This window comes from Myotis nattereri, assembly GCF_964212035.1.
Source record: "Myotis nattereri genome assembly, chromosome: X".
In the NCBI taxonomy this organism is placed as follows: Eukaryota; Metazoa; Chordata; class Mammalia; order Chiroptera; family Vespertilionidae; genus Myotis; species Myotis nattereri.
Genome location: NC_138078.1, coordinates 2,648,411 through 2,660,706, shown reverse-complemented (window position 1 = coordinate 2,660,706; position 12,296 = coordinate 2,648,411). Strand labels below are relative to the sequence as shown.

At 47.2% G+C, this 12,296-nt stretch overlaps 1 protein-coding gene and 1 pseudogene across 2 annotated transcripts in view; one reads left to right on the top strand and one right to left on the bottom strand.

The window, feature by feature from the left end:
• TBL1X (transducin beta like 1 X-linked) overlaps positions 1-12,296 on the bottom strand; it is a 122,016-nt gene that overhangs the window by 25,040 nt on the left and 84,680 nt on the right. The gene's annotated exons all lie outside the window — the stretch shown is intronic.
• Positions 1,975-2,449, top strand: LOC308512137 (large ribosomal subunit protein eL21-like; annotated as a pseudogene). The gene has a single exon. The product of its transcript is annotated as a large ribosomal subunit protein eL21-like (transcript).

The window sequence follows — 12,296 nt, the reverse complement described above, 5'->3', positions numbered from 1 at the left end:
CCCTCCCCCTGGCCAGCCAGTCCCCATGGGCCCCAGGCCCCAGTCGGGGCAGGCTGGCCAGACCCGACCCGTGCACAAATTTGTGCACCGGGCCTCTAGTATAAGATAAAAGAAACAACCAGGGTGATTTTTTTTAAAAAGCTACCACTGAAATAAACACCAATGATATTTAAACATCTGTCAACAACTTTTAGACTAGGAATCGAAGGGCGTCGGAGAGAAGCAGGCACAAGGGAAAACGGATTTTGCTCATAAAACTAAAACACAGTTCATTATGGGAAAAATTCTGTAGAAGAGACGGAATGGGACATACTCCTTACAGAAACCTGCAGCAGAAAGCAAATGACTGTGTTCAGGACTGAACTGGACTGTACATGACCGGGGGGGGCGGGGGGGGGGGGACAGCCTTATGGTGAAATTGCTAACTACCCTAAAGTGTCCAAATATGAGCAGATGTCACACAATAAACCCCAAACTGCTTGAAAAGGAAGGCATTATAACCCATAGGACTTCAGTAAGTGATTAATATATAAACAGCTCTTATTCCAAGCTGTTCACACACACAAAAAAAAGCTTTAGAATCAAATTATTCTTCTCTGGTCCAAAAACAGATGGCAACTCACACATTAGAGTCTTGGAATTGAGGATTATCTTTCATATATGTTGTTCAACTCATTAAGTGTAATTAACATCATCTATGTTCTATAAAAGCCAAAAACAGTGGGAAATGGGACTTGGGTTAATAACATTCGCCTGGTTATACAACACAGCAAAATTAATTAGTTCATGGCTAGAAATAATAAATTAAAATGAAAAAGCCAACCTTCCAATCTGTCATTACTGACTTCCCCATCATTAGTACCCAAATGGAATCACTATCGATAAACAGCGCTGGCCAAAAGTTTATGTATTGCTACATATTTGTGTGAAATGCAAATCACTTTAACAAACACAGTATATTCTTTTGTTTGTTAATCCTCACCTGAGAATATTTTTCTCCATTGACTTTTTTTTTTTTTTTTTTGGTATTTTAACTAAGATGATAGTCTATCTTGTCCAATTTATATATTTATTTTATTTTTTAAATCTTTATTGTTGAAAGTATCACATAGGCCCAATGAGCACTTTTGTAGACACTGGGAGCTTGAAATCTAAAGACAATAGAACTTCAATGAAGGGAATGCAAGTGTGCCAACAACATAAAAATAAACGCTCCTTTTAACACCGTGGGAGTGCCAACAGGTAGGGCAGTTCCAGCTGAGCCTGTCTCCAAAGGGAATTAGAATTGGGCCCTCATCCCCTTTCTCTTTTCCTTGATCACGGCGGATCGAGGAAGCAGGTGCTGAGAGGTGAGGGTCCTAGTGCACTGACTGTGTCCTCCTATCTCATCACATCTTCCAAAAATGTGTGCCTGACCCTAGCCGGATAGAGCATCAGCCGTTGGACTAAAGGCTCGCAGGTTCGATTCCTGTCAAGGACATGTACCTCAGTTGCAGGCGTGAGCCCCAGCCCCGGTTGGTCAGGGCGCGTATGGGAGGCAACCAATCAATGTGTTTCTTTCACATCGATGTTTCTCTCTGTGTGTCTCTCCCCCTCCCTTCCACTCTCTCTAAAATTCAATGCAGCCCCAGCCGGTTTGGCTCAATGGATAGAGCGTAGGCCTGTGGACTGAAGGGTCCCGGGTTCAATTCCGGTCAAGGGCACATGCCCGGGTTGCAGGCTCAATCCCCAGTAAGAGTGTGCAGGAGGCAGCCCATCAATGATTCGCTCTCATCATTGATGCTTCTCTCTCTCTCTCTCTCTCTCTCTCTCTCTCTCTTTCTTCCTTCCTCTCTGAAGTCAATAAAAATATGAAATAAAAATAAAGTCAGTGCAAATATATCCTCAAGTGAGGATTAACAAAAAAATAAAAATAAAAATGTGTGCGCGGGCTTTTTGTCGGCCGGAACCGCCATCTTCCAGTAATTCGCCAAAATGACTAACACAAAGGGAAAGAGGGGAGGCACCCGCTGTATGTTCTCCAGGCCTTTTAGCAAACATGGAGCTGTTCCTTTGGTCACATACATGTGAATCTACAAGAAAGGCGATATTGTGGACATCAACTGGAAGTCTACAATGTCACCCAACATGCAGTGGGCATTGTTGTGAACAAGCAAGTTAAGGGCAAGATTCTTGCCAAGAGAATTAATGTACATATTGAGCATATTAAGCTCTCTAAGAGCCGAGACAGCTTCCTGAAACGTGTGAAGGAACATGATCAGAAAAAGAAGGAAGCCAAAGAGAAAGGTCCCTGGGGTCACCTGAAGCGTCAGCCTGCTCCACCCAGAGAAGCTCACTTTGTGAGAACCGATGGAAAGGAGCCTGAGCTGCTGGAACCCATTCCCTATGAATTCATGACATGATAAGTGGGGAAAAAGAAAAAAGGCTTCTGTGCTGATAAAAAAAAAATGTGTGCGCGGTACGATTTGTTGAATGTACTCTCTGAGGCTGCTGAACAAGATCAGGGACGTGGGCAGGGAGGTGAACAGATGTGAATATACTTGTCTGACTTGTTATGCATATATGCGTGCCAGGTTGCATGAGGTCAGAGAGGTGGGCAACCTTGTTCTCAAAGGCTCAGAGAGTAAATGCCTGCGGCTCTGTGGGCACGTAAGTCCCTGTTACAACCACTCCATTCGACCTTTGCAGAGAGAAACGGTCGTGAACAATACGTAAATCAATGGGCGCGTCTGTATTCCAAAGAAACATTCCATAACGTTTCACAGAATTCTCAAGTATCCTGACATGATTTTTCTTTTCCTTGTTTTTAACCACTTATAAATGAAAAGAAAAAAACCAAACACACACACACACACACACACACACACACACACACCATCCTTAGCTTGTAAACTTTACAAAAGTAGGCATTGGGCTGGTTGTGGCCTGCGGGCCACAGTCTGCTAACGCTTGTGTCACAGAACTTGGAGTGAGGGTCAGATTCCATTTCTATTACATCCCACAGAGATTACTCAAAAACGAGCCTGCAGCCCAGCTAAAGTGGCTCAGCACTTAAGCATCGACCTATGAACCAAGCGGTCAGGGTTCAATTCCGGTCAAGGGCACATGTCTGGGTTGTGGGCTCGATCCCTTGTGTGGGCTGCACAGGATGGTTCGCTCTCATCATTGATGTTTCTATATTTCTCTCCCTCTCCCTTCCTCTCTGAAATCAATAAAGATGTATTTGGAAAAAATATATATAACCCAGACACCAAAGGACCAACATGTATGATCCTAGTTATGGGAAGTACCCAGAATCCTTCAATTCAGAGGCAGAAAGTAGCATGGTGGGTGCCAGTGGCTGGAAAAAGGGAGACAAAGAAGAGAGTTATTATTTCCTGGGGACAGAGTTTTCATTTGGGAAGATAAATGGGGAATATACTGAATGACACTGAACTGTCTGCTTAAAGATGGTTAAGAATGGTACATTTCACTTTCTGTATATTTTACCGTAATAAGAAAACAAACCTTCCATAAAATGCACTTTTCCCAAAGACCCTGCTATTGGTTAAAGGAAAACTCAGCAAGACTAAACTGGTTGTAACAGTTCAAACAGGGGAGGGTGGGTGGGTGAGAAGAGATCAACCAAAGACCTTGTATGCATATATGCATAACCTATGTATGCAGACAGTGGGGTAGTGAGGGCCTGGGGTGGGTTGGAGGGGACCAATGGGGGGAAAAAAGAGGGCATATGTAATACTTTCAACAATAAAGACTTTAAAAATCCTATATAATTAAAGGTTAATATGCTAAGTGTCCAGTCGTCCAGTCCTCCATTCAACCAATCAAAGCGTAATATACTAATGATATGCTAAGGCTGCTCAACTGCTCACTATGACGTGCACTGACCACCAGGGGGCAGACAGTCAACTGGTCAACCAGTCACTATGACGTGCACTGACCACCAGGGGGCAGATGCTCCAACCGGTAGGTTAGCTTGCTGCTGTGGTCTGGCCAATCAGAGACTGAGTGAGATGGGCTGGACATGCCCCAGAGCCCTCCCGCGGTCCCTCCCCAGCCCTGATTGTGCACCCGTGGGGTCCCTCAGCTTGGCCTGCACCCTCTCGCAATCCAGGACCCCTCAGGTGATGTTGGAGAGCCAGTTTCAGCCCAATCCCACAGGCCAGGCTGAGGAACCCCACTGGTGCATGAATTTGTGCACCGGGCCTCTAGTAATAATATCCCCCCGCCCCCCCCCCAAAAAAAACAACAAAACAAAAAATCACAGTTCAAATGAGCATCGGCCAATACATCCTGCAGTGAGCAAGTCAAGGAGAAATACTCGCTTTCTCCCTAAATTAGTTCTGACCTATATCTGTGGGACACAGGATGTTTCCAGCTGTCTTCTCATTCATGGAAGATACTGTGAGGTCCTTTCTCAGCATGGCCTTCCCCAAACACAATCTCAGAATCCTCCCTCGCCAGTTTGTGTTCAGTTCCGGTCAAGGGCATGCACCTCAGCTGCAGCTCCTCCCCAGCCTGGGCCCTGGTCAGGGCGCATGCAGAAGGCACCCAATCAATGTGTTTCTCTCACATCGATGTTTCTATCTTTCCCTGTCTCTTCTACTCTCTCTAAAAATCAATGGAAAAATATCCTCGGGTGAGGATTAAAAAACAAAGAACCTCAGAATCGTGGTTGCTTCTGGAACCTCTGAATGGGAGTCAGAACTAGACACCCCCAGGCCAGCTCCCGACCTTGGAGAGGGCGGCTATGTGGTAGCAGAATGACACATTTTGATTCATTAAATTCACATTCATCTCTGTGGTTGGGAAACGGGACAGATGTTCTCGTGAAATCACGGTTCATCAGAAGAGTCATTCAAAAAATGAACGCATTATGCTGTTACACGATGTTCAGGCCTGGCCTTGTGGTCGTCAGCAAAAACCCGAGAAGCCAGGAAAAATAGCAGGTATGCAGATCCGCCCGCTCCAGCCTGAGTCGCTGCTCCCCACCTCAGAGGAACGCCTCCAAGTCAGAAAAAAAGGAAACTGACACTGAAGCATAGTATCAGTGGAAGCTGTTTACTTTAGAAAAAGGTAGGAGGGTCCCGGCCGCAGTGGCCCAATGGTTAGGCGTCAACCTATGAACCAGAGGTCATGGTTCAATTCCTGGTCAGGGCACATGCTTAGGTTTCAAATTCAATCCTTAGTCAGGGAGCGTGCGGGAGGCAGCCAATTGATGGCTCTCTCTCTCTCTCTCTCTCTCTCTCTCTCTCTCTCTCTCTCTCCTCCCTCTATAAAATTATTTGTTTTAAAAAATGGTGGTGGCCCAGCCTGCATGGCTCTCAGTGGTTGAGCGTCGACCTATGAACCAGGAGGTGACAGTTTGATCCACAGTAGTGGGTGTGCAGGAGGCAGCCAGTCGATGATTCTCTCTCATCACTGATGTTTCTCTCTCTCTCCCTCTCACTTCCTCTCTGAAATCAATAAAACTGAATTTTAAAGATTAAATAAAATCAATAAAAACATATCCTTGAGTGAGAATATAAATATAAACATAAACATAAACATAAATATAAACATAAATACAAATATCTGTGGGTTAGCTGAATGTTGCGTTTTGGCACCAACGAAAAGCCTGTCACTTAAGGTGCTCCTTCTTCCTTTGTGAGGTGAGAACTCTGATAAAGATATATGCTGTCCAACAAAAACATAAGGGAAGTTTCTAAATAACTTAAAAACACAGAGAACAGTCTGGCTCGCGTGGCTCAAAGGTTGAGCGCGACCTATGAGCCAGGAAGTCATGGTTCGATTCCCAGTAAGGGCACATGCCTGAGTTGCAGGCTTGATCCCCAGGTGGGGCGTGCAGGGGGCGGCTGATCAATGATTCTCTCTCATCACTGAAATCAATAAAAATATATTAAAAACAAAAAAAGAGACCAGTGAAGTGCATTTTCATAATATATTTAAATTTAACCCAAGAGATCCGCAATAGCATCCTTTCCACATGTACCCCATAGAAAAAGTTACTGAAACCTTCTACATTCCTTTTTCCTACAAATCTTCAAAAATCAAGGTATGTCCTACTAATGGCACAGCTCAACCTGAAAAGTGAATTTCCACTGAAAATAACTGACAGCCACTGAGGTTCAGGAAATGCACAGTTGAAAACATAGACTCACACACCCATGTGGTTCCCAGCAGGCTTAAAAAGTTTTCCGAAGACTTGAGTCATGGAAGGACATTTTAATTTAATCAATGGAAAGGAAATAAAATTTCAGAGAGTGTCCCTCAGTGACACTAGTCATATTTTGGGTCATCCACAGCTCCATGTGGTTGGTGGCCACCTGAGCAGAAAGCCCAGGTTGCCGTGGTTACTAAGAAGCCTGCAGTGCCTGAAATCCTTGCATCATATCTGCAGAATGCAGGCATACGAGGACCTTCTAGGCTACATAATTCTGTGTTCATTGGTTCACATGCAAATTCTTTAATCATACACCCACACTTTCTCTTGACCAATTTCAAACAGATAAACAACTATAAACTGCCCGAGTCAAAAATTACCCTTTCCTAAAAAGAAGATAACGCTCTACTTGAATATTCTTGATCAAATCATGAATCAATTTTCCTAACTCAAGATAGACCCTGGGGCTGGGTGTCTCAGCCCACAAGAAGAAGGGTTTTCCCACAGCAAGGTGACTCACTTCAACAACCAGCTGTGTTTCCCACACAGGAAAATGTGCTTCCTCATAGGATGGTGTATTTCCCCCATAGGAAGGTGCGTTTCCACCACAGGGAGGTGCTTTAACTAGACAAGGAAGTGGGTTTCCCCACAGAAAGGTGCATTCCCGTACAGGAAGGTGCCCTTCCCGCATAGGAAGGTGCATTCCCCACAAGAAGGTGCGTTTCCCCCACAGGAAGACATCTTTCCCCAAAGGAAAGTGCATTTCCTCCACAGAAAGAAGGATTCCCACTTAGGAAGGTGCATTTCCAGCACAGGAAGATGTGTTCCCACAATGATGGTGCCTTGCCCCAACAAGAAGGTGTGTTTCCACCATAGGAATAAGGGTTCCCCCTCAAGAAAGTGCGTTTCCCCCATAGGAAGAAGGGTTCTCACAAAGGAAGATGCATTCACCCACAGGAATGTGCTCCTCACTCCTTCCCAAGATGTTTTCCCTTATAGGAAGGTACGTTTCCCCCACAGGGAGAAGGATTCCTACCCAGGAAGGTGCATTTCCCCACAGAAATGGGCATTTCCCCTACAGGAAGATGGTTTCCCCCACAAGAGGAAGAGTACCTTCACAAGTAGAAGGGTTCTCCTACACAAAGTTGCATTTCCCACAGGAAGGTGCATTTCTCCCACAGAAACATGCGTTCTACCACGGGAACATGTTTCCCCCACAGGAAGGTGAGTTACTGCACAGGAAGGTAGGTTTCCCTACAGGAAGGTGCGTATCCCCCACAGGAAAAAGGGTTTCCCCACAGGAAAGTGCATTTCCCCCTCAGGAAGTTGCGTTTCCCCCATAGGAAGGATTCTCACACAGAAAGATGCATTCCTCGATAGGAAGATGGGTTTCCCAACAGGAAGGTGCATATCTACCACATGAAGTTGCATTTCCCCCGCAGGAAGAAGGGTTCTCCAACAGGAAGATGCATTCCCCCACAGGCAGGTGCCTTTCCACCACAGGAAGGTGCGTTTCTCCACAGGAAGGTGCGTTTCCCCCACAGGAAAATGTGTTCCCTCATAGGAAGGTGCATTTCCCCTACAGAAAGATGGGTTTCCCTACAGGAAGGTGCATTTTCCACCCATGAAGAACAGTTCCCCCACAGGAAGTAGGGTTCCCGTAGAGAAACGTGCATTTCCCCCACAGGAAGAAGGTTCCCCCACAGGAAGGTGCATATCCACCACAGGAAGGAGGGTTCCCACACAGAAAAACGCATTTCCCCCACAGGAAGTTGCGTTTCCTCCACAGGAATAAGGGTTCTCCCACAGGAAGATGGGTTTCGCTACAGGAAGGTGCATTTCCCCCCCCCCACAGGAAGGTGCATATCTCCCACAGGAAGATGCATTCCCCCACAGGCAGGTGCCTTTCCCCCACAGGAAGGTGCGTTTCTCCACAGGAAGGTGCGTTTCCCCCACAGGAAAATGTGTTCCCTCATAGGAAGGTGCATTTCCCCTACAGAAAGAGGGGTTTCCCTACAGAAAGGTGCGTTTTCCCCACAGGAAGAACGGTTCCCCCACAGGAAGGTGCATTTCCAGGACAGGAAGGTGCATATACCCCACAGAATGATGCGTTTCCCCCATAGGAAGATGGTACTCCCACAGGAAGATGCATTCACCCCCAGGAAGGTGCTTTCCCCCTAACCTCAAAGTTGTGTTCCCTTATAGGAAGGTGTGTTTCTCCAACAGCAAGGTGGGTTTCCCCACAGGAAGGTGCATTTCCCCCGCAGGAATATGTGTTCTCTCAGGATGGTGCATTTCCCCCACACAAAGAAGGGTTCCCCCACAGGAAGATGTGTTTCCCCCATGGGAAGAAGGGTTCTAACAAGGGAATATGCATTCACCCACAGGAATGTGCTCACCCACCCTTCCCATAATGTTTTCCATTAAAGGAAGGTGCATTTCCGCCACAGGCAGAAGGATTCCTACACAGGAATGTACGTTTCTGCACAGAAATAGGCATTTCCCCTACAGGAAGAAGAGTTCCCCCACAGGAAGAAGAGTTCCCCCACAAGTAGCAGGGATCTCCCACAGGAAGGTGCATTTCCCCACAGGAAGATGCATTCCCCCACAAGAAGGTGCATTTCCCCTACAGGAACATCTGTTCCCCCACAGGAACATGCGTTTCACCTACAGGAAGGTGCGATTCCCCAACAGGAAGAAGGGTTCCCCCACAGGAAGATGCGTTTCTCCCATAGGAAGAAGGGTTCTCCCAAAGAAGATGCATTGACCACAGGGATGTGCTCCTCACCCCTTCCCACGATGTTTTCCTTTATAGGAAGCTGCGTTTCCCACACAGGGAGAAGGATTTCTACACAGGAAGGTGCGTATCCCCCATGGGAAGGAGGGTTCTCCAACAGGAAAGTGTATTTTCCGCATAGAAAGTTGCGTTTCCCACATAGGAAAAAGTATTCTCCCATAGGAAGATGCATTCCTCCACAGGAAGATGGGTTTCCCCACAGGAAGACGGGTTTGCCTACAGGAAGGTGGGTTTCTGAACAGGAAGGTGCATATCCCCCACAGGAAGTTGCGATTCCCCACAGGAAGCATGGCTCTCCCACAGGAAGATGAGTTTCCCGACAGGAAGGTGCATTTCCCCACAGGAAGATGTGTTCCCTGATAGGAAGGTGCGTTTCCCCTACTGGAAGATGGGTTTACCTACAGAAAGGTGCGTTTTCCCGCACAGGAAGATCGGTTCCCCCACAGGAAGTAGGTTTCCCACAGAGAAAGGTGCGTTTCCCCCACAGGAAGATCGGTTCCCCCACAGGAAGGTGCGTTTCCCCCATAGGAAGAAGGGCTCCCCCACAGGAAAGTGCATTTGCCCCACAGGAAGTTGTGTTTCCCCATAGCAAGAAGGATTCTCCACTGGAAGATGCATTCCTCTACAGCAGTGGTTCTCAACCTTCTGGCCCTTTAAATACAGTTCCTCACGTTGTGACCCAACAATAAAATTGTTTTCGTTGCTACTTCATAACTGTAATGTTGCTACTGTTATAAATCATAATGTAAATATCTGATATGAAGGATGGTCTTAGGTGACCCCTGTGAAAGGGTCGTTCGAATGCCAAAGGGTCGCGACCCACAGGTTGAGAACCTCTGTTCTACAGGAAGATGGTTTTCCCCATAGGAAGATGGGTTCCCCCACTGGAAGATGCGTTTCCCCCATAGGAAGAATGGTTCTCCCAAAGAAGATGCACTGACCCACGGGAATGTGCTCCTCACCCCTTCCCATGATGTTTTCCCTTATAGGAAGCTGCGTTTCCCCCACAGGGAGAAGGATTTCTACACAGGAAGGTGCGTTTCCCCATAGAAATGGGCATTTCCCCTACAGCAGCGGTTCTCAACCTGTGGGTCGCGACCCCTTTGGCGATCAAACGACCTTTTCACGGGGGTCGCCTAAGATCATCCTGCATATCATATATTTACATTACAATTCATAACAGAAGCAACATTACAGTTACAAACTAGCAACGAAAATAATTTTATGGTTGTGTCACAACATGAGAAATTGTATTTAAACGGATAGAAGGTTCAGAACCACTGCTCTACAGGAAGATGATTTCCCTAAAAAGAAGAAGAGTACTTTCACAAGTAGAAGGGTTCTCCTATGCAAAGTTGCTTTTCCAAACAGGAAGATGCATTTCTCACACAGGAACATGCGTTCTCCCACAGGAACATGTGTTTCCCCAACAGGAAGGTGTGTCACTGCACAGGAAGGTGGGTCTCCCTACAGAAAGGTGCATATACCCTACAGGAAGAAGGGTTCCCCCACAGGAAAGTGTATTTTCCCCTCAGGAAGTTGCGTTTCCCCAACAGGAAGAAGGGCTCTCCCACAGGAAGATTAGTTTCCCCACAGGAAGGTGGTTTCCCCACAGGAAGGCGTGTTCCCTCATAGGAAGGTGCGTTTCCCCTACGGAAAGATGGGTTTACCTACAGGAAGGAGTGTATTCAGCACAGGAAGATCGGTTCCCACACAGGAAGTAGGTTACCCACAGAGAAAGGTGCGTTTCCCCCACAGGAAGGTACATATTCCTCACAGAAAGATGCGTTTCCCCCATAGGAAGAAGGGTTCTACCACAGGAAGCTGCATTCACCCCAGGAAGGTGCTTTCCCCCTAACCTCCACGTTGTGTTTCTTTAAAGGAAGGTGCATTTCTCCAACAGCGAGGAGAGTTTCCCCACAGGAAGGTGCGTGTCCCCCAGAGGAGGATGTGCTCTCTCAAAGGATGGCGCATTTCCTACCGAGAAAGAAGGGTTCCCCCACGGGAAGATGCATGCCTCAACAGGAAGATGGGTTTCCCCACAGGAAGGTGCCTTTCCATCACGGGAAGGTGCATTTCCCTCACAGGAAGGTGCATTTCCCCCACAGGAAGATGCATTCCTCCACAGGAAGATGGGTTCCCCACAGGAAGATGGGTTTCCCCACAGGAAGGTGCCTTTCCCTCACAGGAAGGGGCATTTCCCCACAGGAAGTTGCATTTCCCCCATAGGAAGAAGGATTCCCCACATAAAGAACATTTTCCCACAGGAAGTTGTATTTCCCCCATAGGAAGAAGGGTTCTCCACTGAAATATGCATTCATCCACAGGATGATGGGTTCCCCACAGGAAGATAGGTTTCCCTACGGGAAGGTGCATTTTCCCCACAGGAAGAACGGTTTGGCGACGGGAAGTAGGGTTGCCCCAGAGGAAGGTGCATTTCCCCCACAGGAAGTTGCAATTCACACACAGGAAGATGCATTCCTCCACAGGAAGATGCGTTTCCCCACAGGAAGATGGGTTTCCCCAAAGGAAGCTGCCTTTACCTCACAGGAAGGTGCATTTCCCCACAGGAAGATGCGTTACCCCCCAATAACATGCATTCCTCCACAGGAAGGTCGATGACCCTGCCGAAAGGTGCGTCTTCAACACAGGAAGAACGGCTCTCCCACAGGAAGTACGGTATCCCCAGAGGAAGGTCCGTTTCCCCTCAGGAAGAGCGGTTCCCCCATAGGAAAATGTGTTCCACAAGGAAGGTGCATCTCCCCCACAGAAAGGAGGGTTCCCCCACAGGAAAGTGTATTACCCCCATAAGAGGTTGCGTTTCCACCATAGGAAAGAGTATTCTCCCATAGGAACATGTATTTCTGCACAGGAAGATGGGTTACCCCACAGGAAGGTAGGTTTCATTACAGAAAGGTGCCTTTCCCCAATGTGAAGGAGGTATCCCCAACAGGAAAGTGCATTCGAACCTCAGGAAGTTGCGTTTCCCCCATAGGAAGAACGATTCCCCCACAGGAAAGTACATTTTGCCCACAGGAAGTTGTGTTTCCCCCACAGGAAGAAGGATTCTCCACAGGAAGTTGCATTTCCCACAAAGGAAGAAGAATTCTCCCACTGAACATGCATTCCACCACAGGAAGATGGGTTTCCCTCCAGGAAGATGGGTTTCTCTACAGGAACATGCGTTTTGCCCACTGGAAGGTGCCTTTACCCCAAAGAAGCTGCCTTTCTCCACAGCAAGGTGCATTTCCCCCACAGGAAGTTGCGTTTCCCCGATAGGAAGAAGGTTTCCCCCCACATAAAGTATATTTTCCACACAGGAAGCTGTATTTCCCC